Below are 13,737 nucleotides of genomic sequence, written 5' to 3'. Positions count from 1 at the left end.
GGCAGCACATAGCATACCTCAACATGTTCTTTGAAAACTAAAATACACATATATAATATACATACAAATCTGCTTAATTAAATGTTTCAATACAATTTAGGCATGTGTCTTTTCCCAATGTTTCATGTTTAGTAGTGTGTCAGGCCACTTTAACTAGCGAAAGACATCCAGAGTCACTAATCTCTGTGTAAGAGAGAGCTTTACATCAAGAAGTAATTGTGCATCAGGAAAACATCCCAGCCCAGTTCAACTCAGGTCCACAAGTTCAGTACTAGTCCCAAAGTCCTTCTTTAGACTCACGCAGTGACATGCAATGGTGCAGAACGCAAGATGATCGCGGGTTGGTGGGTGCAATATCTTGTGGATCAAATGGCAGTGGTTCTAGTCTCAGAGTGACTCACCAGCAGGAAGGTGAAGGGAAAGAGAGAGAGAGGGGCTGGCCTCCAGAGAGCTATTAATCTAGCTATTAATCTATTAATCTAGCTATTAATCACGCCTGCAAAGGAGATTATCAAACTGCAACCTGCTTGACAGACTAACCTCACCCACATCTCTTTACAGGTGCCATGTTGGCACAAAAAAACACAACTACCGAGTTCGGGAGGTGGTCTCGCTTCTGGGCGGCCTTGATGGTAGCGGGCCGGGGCGGAGGGGCAGACTCTTCTTGATGGCTGTCGAGACGGAGCCTGGCAAGCCAAGGAAGGGGAAGAACGCAGCCTAGAAACTCAATGGGGCAGTTTTACTCTGAATATAGCCCAAGGCCTGCTCTTTGATTGCCCTTGAAGCTCCTAGGAATTTTAGATTTTGCAAACGTTCCATCTGACAGGGGATTCAGTATTAGATGGTTCATTAAGATCTGTTGTGGCTGGCTTTGGACATTTTTTTATTTACTAGTAGAATTAGAAGATCTTGTGATGTTGGAGTAGGAGGATCTATTTTGGTGACTTTGGGGTGCTGGTTCCATTGTAGGTATAATTATGCAAAGCAAAGAATCCAGGAACAAATTGCAAGAGAAGGAATCAAAAATAAGGTTTTATATGAAAACACCCACCTTGATCTTGAAAGAAAACAAACTAACAGCAACAATTAAGTAGCCAAGCAAATCTGTGTACAACGGTGAAAACGGCGCAGAACACTTGATGTACAATAAGAAAGCTTTAAATCAAGCAACTGAAGAATGTATTAAGTTGTACACATACGTTCACACTGCTATCAAATGCACTCTGGCCCTGCACCTACCACAAGAATGCCAGGGAAGCATTCTGTTATGTAGAACTATTCGTTCATAATTTATTGTCAAAAACCTTCAAGTAAAATAACAACAACAAAACCCCCTAACTACCACAAATAACAAACTTGCAAAGACCATTAAACTATATTTTTGCACATGTACAGTATTATTGTAGTAGACTAGATTGTTAGAAGTCTAATTATGAAGTTAATGGCATAAATTTAAAATTTATAAATATATCATTACATTATTATACAAAATCATTGTCCACCTTCTACATTTTCTATAACTATTCTAAGAACCTGGCTGTTTTGGAGTTTAACAGAGAATAGTTTATTTTAGTCATTATTTAGTGTTTGTCTTTGGTGCCTTTGAACTACCTTTAGGGAACTGCCAAAACAGTGTCCTGTAATTGTACTGTATTTTAAGGCTAACTCCTAGATACCTGTAACTGTCTTTTTACTTGCTTTTGTTAGCTTAAATTGAATAATTTATTGGGTTCTGATTGCCCAAAGATAACACTTTGGCTGCATTAAAGAGCTATTTTACTTTATTTCCAGTTTTTAAAAATCTTGTCAAAAATCATTTAAGACTATATAAGAAATCTCTATTTTTTGGTATTTCACTCCTTACTATTCTATTTAAATTTGACAATTTTTTTAACTCCACTGAGAACTGACTGTACTTTTTAAAAATGAGGGCTAAAGATTGATAATCTCCTTGTCTTGCCGTGTTGTTGCATCCCAGTGAAAATGTTTTTAATGCCTGTTATTTATAGATAAGCTAAATAGACCATCTAAAATAATATATTTCTACCAATAATAGATGCACAATGTTTTGTGTTTGTTTCTTTCACTTGTCTGTATTGAATAATTTCATCTATTTTTTTAGCTAGTCAGTCATTTCTTTTTTTACCAACCGCCAGAAAAAGTCCAGTGTTATGGGTGAGGAAACTACACATGCCACAGACTGCCAAAAGGACAGGATAAATTTTAGAATACATATAACCAAACTGCTGCTCATAAGTGAGGGTGGTGAAGCCTCAGCTCATGTACTTTGTATGTCTTGAGGAAAAATCCATTGCTAGAAAGCAAGGCCATGTTTGGTAACAACAAAAATGAGAGAAGCGATGGACTGAGAAAGTAGCCACCACGACGGGCTCAACTGCGTCTATGGCCATGAAGGCAGTAAGGGACTGACCACCAGTTTGCTTTGTGATGCATAAGTCTGTTATGAGTCAAAGCTGACTCAAGAGCTAATGCCAGCAGCAAAAAGTCCAAAGGTCCAAAAGATGCAACGGATACGAAGGGCACACTCAGTAGGGCATTGAATGGCATGCTCTTGCTGCTCAGGAATACGAACCTTGTTTTTCATTTTTCAAGCTCCAGGTCTTCGCATATTCCATCTCCTACTTCATGTTTTGAGCAAGCCTTTGGGAAATGATCATCTCTTTTGCTTTCCATTTGCTTGAATTACTCCAGAGTAAATAGCAAGCGTGAGAGACTCTCCTGATGTTAATTTTAGTCTTTCTTGTTTTTAACAACATTTTGTTTTCTGTATGCAAGGTGCTCTGCGTGTCATCACACAAATCATCTTGCTTTGGGTCAGCAGTGTCTAATGGGTCGACTATATTCTTGATGTGGTCTATAGACTCAGGTGGAATATTGTGGAGGCCATACTTTGCATCTTATGGGCTTGTTTTAATTTTCATCAGTGTCAAAATGAACTTGCAAACATATACTTTCATATGTAGTATATTTTAAAAAGTATTTAAGGAATTGAGGAGTGTAAAATATTTGGAAAGAAGTATTATGATTTTCCAACAATTAGAATTTCCTTACTAAGCCAGCACAAGTGTGATTTTATATGCATGAATAGAATGAGTGCATACTATGATAATGGAGGTGTGAAAATTTGAAACTTATAATAAGCTTCATGAAAAATAAAGTCTTAGAAGCATTGCTTCTTCTCTATCCATAAAGCAGGGAAGATTCCCAGACTGAGAGCGTATAGAAGCATAGATATGTTCCGTTTGTGGTAATGTGAGTTGTTTTCAAGAAATGACAGCATTGGTAGGGATTTTTAGAACTGTATTATGGCACAGGACTGATGGGAAGCTGTAATTGGAAGTACAGGCCCTTACAACTTTCAGAGTTCATACTATCTAAATCCCTAGAGGTCAGATATTGGGGGGGCTTCAAATAACTGCCCAATGACAGTGTCTGAACTTCATTTATTGAGCCCCAGTACAAATTTCTGCCTGTCTTTTTCATATTCCAAGAATGCTTGCTTCTCTCTGACCATTGAAAGTGTTCATTTTGCATGGTCCAATAAACTCTGGACAAAGACTTTAAAGGTCAAATCTGGTTGCTTTTTTTTAAAAATACAGTCAGTGAAATAACTGCTTCTTTTAGATTTATATTTGTTTTTTGATGGTTTATTTATTTGCGTACTGTTTTGGAAACTGCAGTGTTATGGGGCAATAGAAAGAGTTATGGTTCAGAAATAGAATAAACTTAAAATAGATTTTCCTCAACTTCGTTTTCTGATCAGGTCCTTCTCGATCCTCCTGTTTTTCATCAATCCAGGCCTTTGACTCAAATGTCATCTTCATTTGGGGCCCATCTACTCATTTTTCCCTGGCTTTGCACATGAAGTTAAATGAAGCAGTGTTTGGGTTTTTGTTTTGTCTTGTCTGTTTTTCAAATCTTGTACTCTTGCTTTAAATGCGTGTGCTTTAAGGAGATTTTCTTCTGTCTAGTGGTATATCCAAAGTTTCCTGAACATAATTGGAGGTAGAATGTATATCTTACCCTTGCCAGTTCATTTTGAGTTTTATAAAACATTTTAGTTTAGAAAGGGCTTGATACCGGTTGCACTGACATTGACATATGCTTCCTGTATGTCCACCTTCTGGTTCCTAAGATTGGCTTCTGGCCAGAACAGTTGAAAGCGCCCTTTCTGTGAGGCTTGTACAATTGGTATCCCCTGTGTGGGCTTGCTTGGGAGCTTGTTTCTGCGAGTGAAACTTGTAAAAGAGAAATTTGAAAATGTACTGCATTTCATTATTAACCCTCAGGTGTCATATAGTTTCACTTCTGTTTTACTCTGGGTTGAGGCAGCTGCAAAGATTTCCTTAGGTTGACCAGAAAGGTAGTAAAGAGCAGCTCTAGATAAGACAGATGTTAAGAATGTTGGATGGGCTCTATTAATGGAATCTTCTTTGAAAAATTCAGCCATCCACAAATACTTATATAATTTAATTTCATTATTACATGTTATAGCTTTGCATGAAAGTTTAAACAGTGTCTTAGTCTGCAGTCTCTGGAGAAATAAAACCAGTGACACATATATGTATAATTCATATCAAGAAAATAGTTCACATAGTTGCAGAACTGAGCCAGTCCAAATTTAGAAAGATTCCAAGCCTGTAGGTCAGATTAAAAATGGAGGTTTATGTGGACTTGAATAGTTTGGGGAGCTGATGAACCCAAGATCGGCAGAAGTACCACAGGCTGGTGGCTACAGAGGGAGATGAATCCCATGTTGACGGATCAGATGGCAGGTCAGGTGCCTTCCAGGATTAGCCGGTAATACAGTAGGATCAAACACAAAGAACTGGAAGTTGATTCAGATACAGGCTCTAGACCCAGCAACAAAGACAGCAAGCTTCTCCACAGCAACTATTGATATAGCAAGCATGTCACCCCTTTAACCTTGCTTTCAATTGCATCAGGACAATGACCTGACTAAGGACATTGCCTGCCACCCTGATCTTCTTGCAATTGGTTGACTGCTAAAAGCAAATCCTGTTATGAAATTGATTACACGGTTAGGTCACAACAGGCGGGGTTGCTAGACCTTAACCACCAAATCAATGAGAATCCTGGCCCTGCCAGGTGGACACAAGGCCTAACTATTACAAAGACAAAACCTGGAATTAGAGAGTCCTTATTTACGCGTCATCATTTTGTGACCCTCAGACCCATATATGCAGTTTAGAAAAGTCTCATTTGAATGAGACTATTGACTTTGTGATTTAAATATCTGAGAAAAGAAAGCAGTGTTATTGGTTGGGTTGTGGTAGTTACATAATCTGGTCTCAATTTAGGGCTAGAGAGGATTAAGAGTGAATGGGGTGGAGTCCAGTCTAGCATTCAGATCATGGCTGATGAGGCCTTTATGTGGGCATGGCCTTCTCCTGAGAATTCTGGAAAATCTGGTTTTTCCTCCTTGGAGGTGGGAGACACACTCTCTCTTGTCTCACTCCCTGAGGGACACTCTACTGACAAGACACATGGCACTCTGCTGATAGTCCCCCGTGCCTTGGGAAATGGAGAAGCCACATGGAGACTCTGCCAGTACTGAGATATTTGTAATGCCACCAGATTCAAATCCTTTCTGCCCACTGGCCTGTGATTATCCTGCACTTGGTGTCATTGCACGTGTTTCTTGAGTTTGAAGAGGACTTTATATATAAGTATTGGACATCTGAGCTAATACTGGATTTATGAGTTTGGGCTGGGCTGGCTTTCTTAATGTACAATTACCCTTAATATCAAACTCTCTCACACACATATGTGTTTCTATGGATTGGATTCTCTAGTCTATTCGGACTAACACATCTGCTGACTGCTCCTTGCGAGCACAATGAGACTTTCTATTCTTGTAAAGAGTTACAGTCTCAAATACCCACAGGGGCAGTTCTGCTCCATCCCATAGGGTCCCTGTGAGTTGGACTCGACTCAGTGGCGATGAATTGAATGGCACGTTTGGACATGGCGTGAGGCTATGTTTAAAGTGAAACCAAGTTTCTGTTGAGATGTTCGTGACCATTACCCTCTAGGGTCCATCACGATGTCTCCTTCTGGAAGAAGGCTCTGAAAAGAGTTCTCATTCGCTGGAGAGGTACTTCTTGCAGGAGCCATACTTGGCTGAACACAGACGTTTGCTGGGTGAGTGCTCTAATTTCACCATGTTGCCTTCATTTCATTTTTTTAAGGGAGATTCAATCTCAAGTCATTGAAATGTAGCTGACTCAAATGCTTAATGTATGTCCTTTGATCCAAAGAATATCATGGATTTAATTATTGTTTGTTGTATTAATTGCACAATTGTTTTCACTGTAATTAGAAGTACAAGCTATTAAAGCTTGCAGAGAACACAGAGTTCATATTGCTTAAATCCCTAGAGGTCAGGTATTGGTATAAATTCAAGGAACTACATAATGGCTGGGTCTGAACTTCATCTCTTGACTCCCAGTACAAATTTCTGCCTGAAAATGTTTGCATTTTCCAAGAATGCGTGTTTAGCAGACTTTACAGGATGCTATCTCTCTACTTTCTATATGAATAATCACAGAGAATATTTATTTTTTAAATGTCATTTCTATTATTAAAATAAATCCCTACAAACAAAGCAAAACAATAAAAGATCAATGTATTTTCACTGGAAATAGCACTCATTTAACAGATGAATTCATTGAATGTTTTATATTCAAAGTAATTATATGATATGTATCCAAATGGTTTTAAAGGAAGAAAACTATGATTACCATGAATGTAACAGTAATTAGAAATTTTAATTACCCAAACTCCTCTATTTTTGTCATTGAACAGATATTATATGAAAATATATCATCCATTAATAGGTTGATGTAGGGTGTGATTCATAAATCATTTTCGAAGATTTTATAAATTATAAAGATGGACTTGCAGTCAGCCTAGAAAATACTTTTTTTTCCTGCCATGGTGATGGATTTGTCTTGTTCTGATCTATCATAACTTTTGTGATTGACTTCACTCTCTCTGTCTTTGTTGGCAAATATTTAACTTTCCCTTTCTCTTTCTTGTCTTTGAGAGTTTCACTAACCCTGGGGGAAAGAGAAAACATTGCCAACCAATTATGTTACCAAACTTTGAAAGGTCAGAGATGTACAGGCTATCTGAGGGAGAGTGTAAAACCCATTAGCAGCCCGATATCTCATTTGGTAGCTAACAATCAAAGAGGAATACCAAATGGCCTTCCCACATTAGTCCACAAGATGTAATGGATCTTAAGGAGAATGGAATAATGTTATCAGTTTCTTGTCTTCTCCTTAAGCTTCAAGGCTGTAATCTAGAGGTCTCTGTGCTTTTTATGCATAGCCACTATCAAAGAGATGCAGCATATAAAAGGAATAAAGAAGAAAAATTAATAGGACAGAGGATTGAGGTGGATTATTAATGTGTATATGTATACACACAACTGATAAATTTGAGAGTTTTGCTGTATGATAGCCGATTATCTGTCAAGACATTGCTTAATCTCATCTCCTTTAAGACTCTAACCCAGGGTCAATTTCCCTTCATCTGAAACTGTCCTCAGATTACTGGTCAGTTTGCTTATTTAGCACTTAGTGTGTCCTGAAGTACAACAAGTTTGAGCAGAATCCATGTCTTATTTTATGAACATTTATTTGTTTATTGTTCATACATATGTGTGTACTCATTGAAGCAACATTTTTAAGGAACATATTACAAAACTGAGCATTTTTGCAGATACTGTAATAATAGAAATGAATGGAATCTTACAGTCAACTGAGTAGGCGTACAGAGTAAGCACACACAGATGTGATAGCAACGTAAGCAAGACAAATGAAGTGACAAGGAGCTGTTTATTAGGGTTATTTAGAGGCTGGGAGGAGTCCCTCTGTAGTAAAATGGTTAACACAGTTGGCTGTTAACATAGAAACCACAAATGAGGAAGTGGCTAAAACTATCAAGGAATAAGGGATACTTGATAGGTGAGCTCCAGTAAGCCTCAGAGAAATTAAATTATGTTGCCACAGAATTCATCACGATTTATAGTTTTATGTTGGCCAAGATCAGCACTTCAAAACCACCAGTTGCTCCTTGGAAGAAAAATGGGGCTCTCTATTCCTGTAAAGATTTACAGTCTCAGAAACTAACAGAGAAAGTTCTACCCTGCCCCACTGTCCTAGGGGATCATTATGGGTCATTATCAACTCGATGGCAGTGATTTTTTTGTATCTGTTACAGAAAAGCACTGCTGAGGAATCAATGCTTATTGGGTTAATAACCACAACATCAGCGGTTCAAACACACCAGTCACTTATCAGGAGAAAGCAAATCCTTATTGAGAGAAAGATAAGGCCATCGATTACCTAAACTATGTATGGCCTCAAAGACCCTACTTAGGGTCTCTATGAATCAAAATTGATTCAATGGTAATGGGAGCTGTTACAGAGCAAGATTGCTCAGCAGGGATTTTGTGGCTGTAAGTTTTACAGAAGCAAATTCCCAGGATTGTCTTCCATGATGTTCGTGTCATTAGGTGCCATCAAGCCCACTCTGACCCATCTCAACCTGAAGCACCACGGAGAACGAAACACTACACAGCCCTGTGTTATCCTCACAATTGTTCCAATGCCTGAGACCACTGACACAGCCTCCTTGTCGATCCATCTCATTGGGGGTCTTTACTCCTCCTCTGCGCCTCCACTTTAACAAGCATGATGCCCTTCTCTAGGGTGTGATCCCTCCTGACAACGTGTCTAATGTACGTAAGGCGAAGTCTTGCCATCCTTGCCTCTATGAAGCACTCTGCCATTACCTCTTCCGACACAGATTGGTTTGTCATTTTAGCAGTACGATATTCAGTGTTCTCTCCTGATTTATAATGTTCTCTATCACAAAATGATAATGAGTCTCTAAAGTCAACCAGAGTAATATACAGGAAATAGATATATGAGTGAATTTGGGGCTTGCACTTAATTCTAGCCCCATTCTAAGTACAATTAATTCTTTTTTTGTTTTGTTTTTGCCATGGACTTTAAAAAAATCATTTTGTTAGGGGCTCATACAATCCATACATACATCAATTGTGTAAAGCACATCTGTACATTCATTGCACTCATCATTCTCAAAACATTTGCTCTCCACTTAAGCCCCTGGCATCAGGTCCTAATTTTTCCCCTCCCTCCTCCCTCCTCCTCCCTCATGAGACCTTGATAATTTATAAATTATTATTTTGTCATATCTTGCCCTGTCTGACGTCTCCCTTCACCTACTTTTCTGTTGTCCTTCCCCCAGGGAGGAGGTCACATGTAGATGCTTATAATCGGTTCCCTCTTTCCAGCCCACTCTCTTTCTACCCTCCCATTATTGCCACTCACATCACTGGTCCTAAAGGGATCATCTACCCTGGATTCTCTGAGTTTCCAGTTCCTATCTGTACCAGTGTATATCCTCTGGCCTAGCCAGACTTGCAAGATAGAATCCGAATCATGATAGTGGTGGGTGGGGAGGGGGAGGAAGCATTTAGGAACTAGAGGAAAGTTGTATTTTTTATCGTTGCTATATTGCCCCTTGACTGGCTCGTCTCCTCCCCTAGACCCCTCTGCAAGGGGATCTCCAGTGGCCAACAAATGGGTTTTAGGTCTCCACCCTGCACTCCCCCGCTCAATCATTATGGTGAGATTTTTTGTTGAACAATTAATTTTTATGGCATGGCCCTACTTGATACTTGATCACTGAAGATATAGCTGCTATAGAAAAGTGTGGTGAAGAAACCAGATGGTGCCTCACTATCAGAAAGATTAGTACTTGGGTTTTAAAAGCTTGTCTTAAAACCAGCAGAAATGTAAGTGAGGCATAAACTATCTCCATCCACATGGAGGAAGCACCTAAATCTGTGTGGTTAGAGGACTGTAAATATCAAAACTCAAATCCAAAGGAGGGGATGGTATCAGAGTTTAAGTTGGGAGCACCTGATTTGAAGAAGGGTATGGGTGACAGTAGAAGCCCAGACTACATTGGCAAGGTCCCCACAAGGATCAAGCCTCCAGTGAATTCCCTCTGACCATAGTCGAAGGAGGTAAACAGACTGGCTACCAGACAGAATGCACTATAAAGTCAATTATGGCAAATGTAGTTAGGGCAAAACGCAATACCTTACCATTTCTTTTCCCTACTTAAAGTTTGTTTTTAATATTTTCTGCTTACTTTTCAATTGAGGTTTTTCTCAATAGTCATTTTTGTTGGCTTATTGATACTTAGTCAGTAGACATCCCTCTTGACTTGAAAATTTTCTACGTATAAGTATTTCTTGCTTTGTTCCATGACAAAAATTTCTTCTCTGGCCTTTTAAATATTCATGGTGGTCTTTTCTTTCTTACTCATTATTTGTATTTTTAATTCCTATTATTATTATTTTGTCCCTACCATATTATTTTGTTTTTGATTTTTATTGTTTCTCTTGGCCTTTCCACATTGTGAAGCACAGAAGGAGTATATGCATAGAGATAGGAACTGATGCAAGGGTCTAAAGGGGAATTCAGGTTTGGAGGATGGGAGATTGGGAGGGTGAGAGGGTTGGGAGAGCAAGCAACATATGTGGAAGTGGGGAGGGAACACTAGAACTGGTGGTGATTACACAGCTCATTGTAGAAGCTCTTAAACCATGGGGGAGTTGGCAGAGAGAATGTTCTGAAACTGATTGTTGTAATGATGATAGGACTCTTGATATGATTGAACTATTGAGTTGTGTGATATGTGGATAAAGTGCCAATAAAACTGTTAGAAAATATCAAAATGTAAAGCTATATATTGACATATCATCCATCTAGGGCAATAGTGTTCCCATCTATCTAAATCTTTCATGAATAATTCTTCACTCTTTGATTTATACTGTATTAAAACTACATTCTTGATCTCCTCAAGGGACTAAAATTGTGGTTCTTTGAAATGTTCTTTCAATTTTGTGAACAAAAAGAAATCTGAAGGTCAAGGTCAAAGCTGTATAATGGATAAGACAACGTTTCCCAAGAAAATTCCTGTAGCACTGTCCTTGCTACAGTTGAAGATTGAACAGACACACTGTTGGGATGGGAAAATGTCTCCTTAGCACATTTTTTTCTCATCAATACAGTGATCTCTTTTTATTTGGAACAAATTCCTGTGCATCGAACCTGTAATCTAAAGCACTGGTGCACAAATGTAGTTGACATCATAAATGTGACTTAATAGCTTCCCTCTCAAAATAGCCCTTCCCTTAAAATTAGCCTGGCCTTTTGACTTACTTGGCCAGTAGAATGCAGTGGAACTGATAAGGTGCTAGTTAGTCAGCTAAGTTTTGTGAAAGTGATGGTGCTCCCGTTCTCTCTTGTACTCTGGCCTTCGAATGAGCAGGTTTAGACTAGATTACTAATGATGAGAGATGATGTGGAATAGAGGCCAGTTATCCTAAGTGGAGCTCCCCTAGATCAGAGAGATAGCTAACAACAGGCTGACTGACAGCAAGCTCACAAATAATCCAAACACCCATCAACTCATAGAACTACGAGCAATAAAATCACCAAATTCACTGCCACCAAGTCAACTCCAACACGTTCGACAGGCTAGAACTGTTCCTGTGAGCTTCCAAGACTTTATTTATTGTTGTAGTCCATTCAGTTTCGTGGTTGGTTGTTGTATAGCATTAAATCCGCTGCTATGGCAGGTAGTACCTGAAGGGCAGAGATAAGAAAAACACATTTATATAGGTCAGGGTCAAGGCATAAATAAAAATTGGAACGATCAGGAAAAGAGGAAGTAGAAACAGTTGGTCAATTCTAAAGGTAAAGAGAAGTGTCTGGTACTCTGCCAAAGTCAAAGAGATTTAGATGGAACCAGTAAAGCAAGTTGCATATTTCCCTGTAGAAAAATTATTCTGACAGCTTTAAATCTAAGTGAAGGAGAGTGACAGTCAGGACCATTGATTTTGGACATCCGTGAGGGCTTCAAGTTTGCCATTTACTGACATGTGCAATTGCAGCTAATTTTATCGGGAGTTTTTATGAGCTGAGATAATAATATTTAATTCAAACTCCACAATATTCTTTTTTCTGTAGATCTTATGGTCTAATTTTTACTGATGAGGAAACTAAGGTCAGGTTAATAAAAGTCTTCTAAATCATCTAGTTAGTCACTTGGAGAGTCAGGACATAAATCCAGGTCTTTGCCTCCAAACCGTCCTCTCATTAAGGTCTCTGTAAGCTTCATTTCACTTATGTGTAAAGTTAGGATGATCCTGCTTATTTTCAAGGTTTAGGGCAAAGATTAAGTAAGATAATGCATGGAGGCATTTGGTCATTAGTGCTATAATAAGTGTAATTATAATTTTATCCGCAGAGCTTCAGAGATACTTGGCAGGCTACTTTGCTCTCTGGAACCTTCACAGCTGGCTCAATGCTTGGAGACCGAGGGAATCATTCTTTTGATTTGAAAGAGCTTTTGGTCAACCTATTATCTGCTGTGCAAGGCACCTCCTCTCCTGACCTGTAACTCCTCAGGTTGGTCGGGGCAATTCCTCCTCTTCCCATTACATCCTGTAGGAGGGCCTGACACTGATACAGTATTCTTAAAATAAAACAAAGCCTGGTGATGCGACCTGATAATGAAATTTACAGTATTTCAATAAGTATTAAGGAAAAATCAGCATATAAGAAAATGTGAGGACAATTGTGATGCTGTCAACAATTTTCTTCTGCATTTATTGGAAGTGAAGTCATATCTCCCAGCAGACTGCATTAGTCATGATTATCTCTAAATATTTTTTTGTGAATTGGTGAGTTCATCTGGGTAGACAAGAGAAACAAATCCATGGACACACATATGTATAAGAAAGAGCTTCATGTACAAGAGTAATTGGACATTTAGAAAACATCCCAGCCCAGTCCGGATCAAGTGCATAAGTCCGATATTAGCCCATATGTCCGATACCAATCTATAGAGTCCTCTTCAGACTCATGAAACACATGCAATGACACCAAATGCAGGAAGATCATAGGCAAGTAGGTGGAAAGTCTTTGGATCCAGTGGCATTGGAAACATCTCAGCGCTGGCAGGGATCTCTGCATGGCTTCTCCAATACCCAGGGCTGCATCAGGGTGGGTCCATGTATCTTGTCAGCTGCTATGTCTCCCAGGGTGTGAGCAGAGAGAGTCTCTCCTGCCACCCAGGAGGAAGTACCAGATTTCCCAGAATTCTCAGGAGACAGCCATGCCCACACAGAGGCCTCATTAGCTATGATCTGATCGACAAGATAGACTCCACCCCTACATTCTTAATCCTCAAATTGACAAATGATTATATATCTACCACAATTGGAAAAATAACCCATTTTTAAGGAGATATTTAAGTTAATAAGAATGAAAGCAATGAACATTCAGAATTTAATATGTCAGGGTGGATAGTTATTAACACATATTTGAGTAGGAGAGGTATAAAACCTCATCAGGTAGGTACATGTGGAGACATCATTGTCGGATGATCTTTAAACCATTTTTTGAATGTTGCTGTTGACTGAAAGCTCACAATGAATTCTTCTTTATTTATGCGAACTCTATTGAGTCAGAATCTCCCTTCCTATAACTTTCACTGATTAGACAATACTTATCTGGTATAGGACATGAATCAGACTAATCTCATCTTTTAATTTTTCTAACTCTTTGCAATGAAGATACA

The 13,737-nt window shown here is 38.9% G+C and overlaps 1 pseudogene; it reads left to right on the top strand.

Moving 5' to 3' along the window:
* The first annotated feature begins 667 nt into the window (after positions 1–667).
* Positions 668–1,090, top strand: LOC142446617 (cytochrome c oxidase assembly protein COX20, mitochondrial-like; annotated as a pseudogene).
* The last annotated feature ends 12,647 nt before the right edge of the window (positions 1,091–13,737 follow it).

Source organism: Tenrec ecaudatus, chromosome 4, assembly GCF_050624435.1.
Source record: "Tenrec ecaudatus isolate mTenEca1 chromosome 4, mTenEca1.hap1, whole genome shotgun sequence".
Lineage (NCBI taxonomy): Eukaryota > Metazoa > Chordata > Mammalia > Afrosoricida > Tenrecidae > Tenrec > Tenrec ecaudatus.
This window is presented reverse-complemented; position numbering and strand designations above follow the sequence as displayed.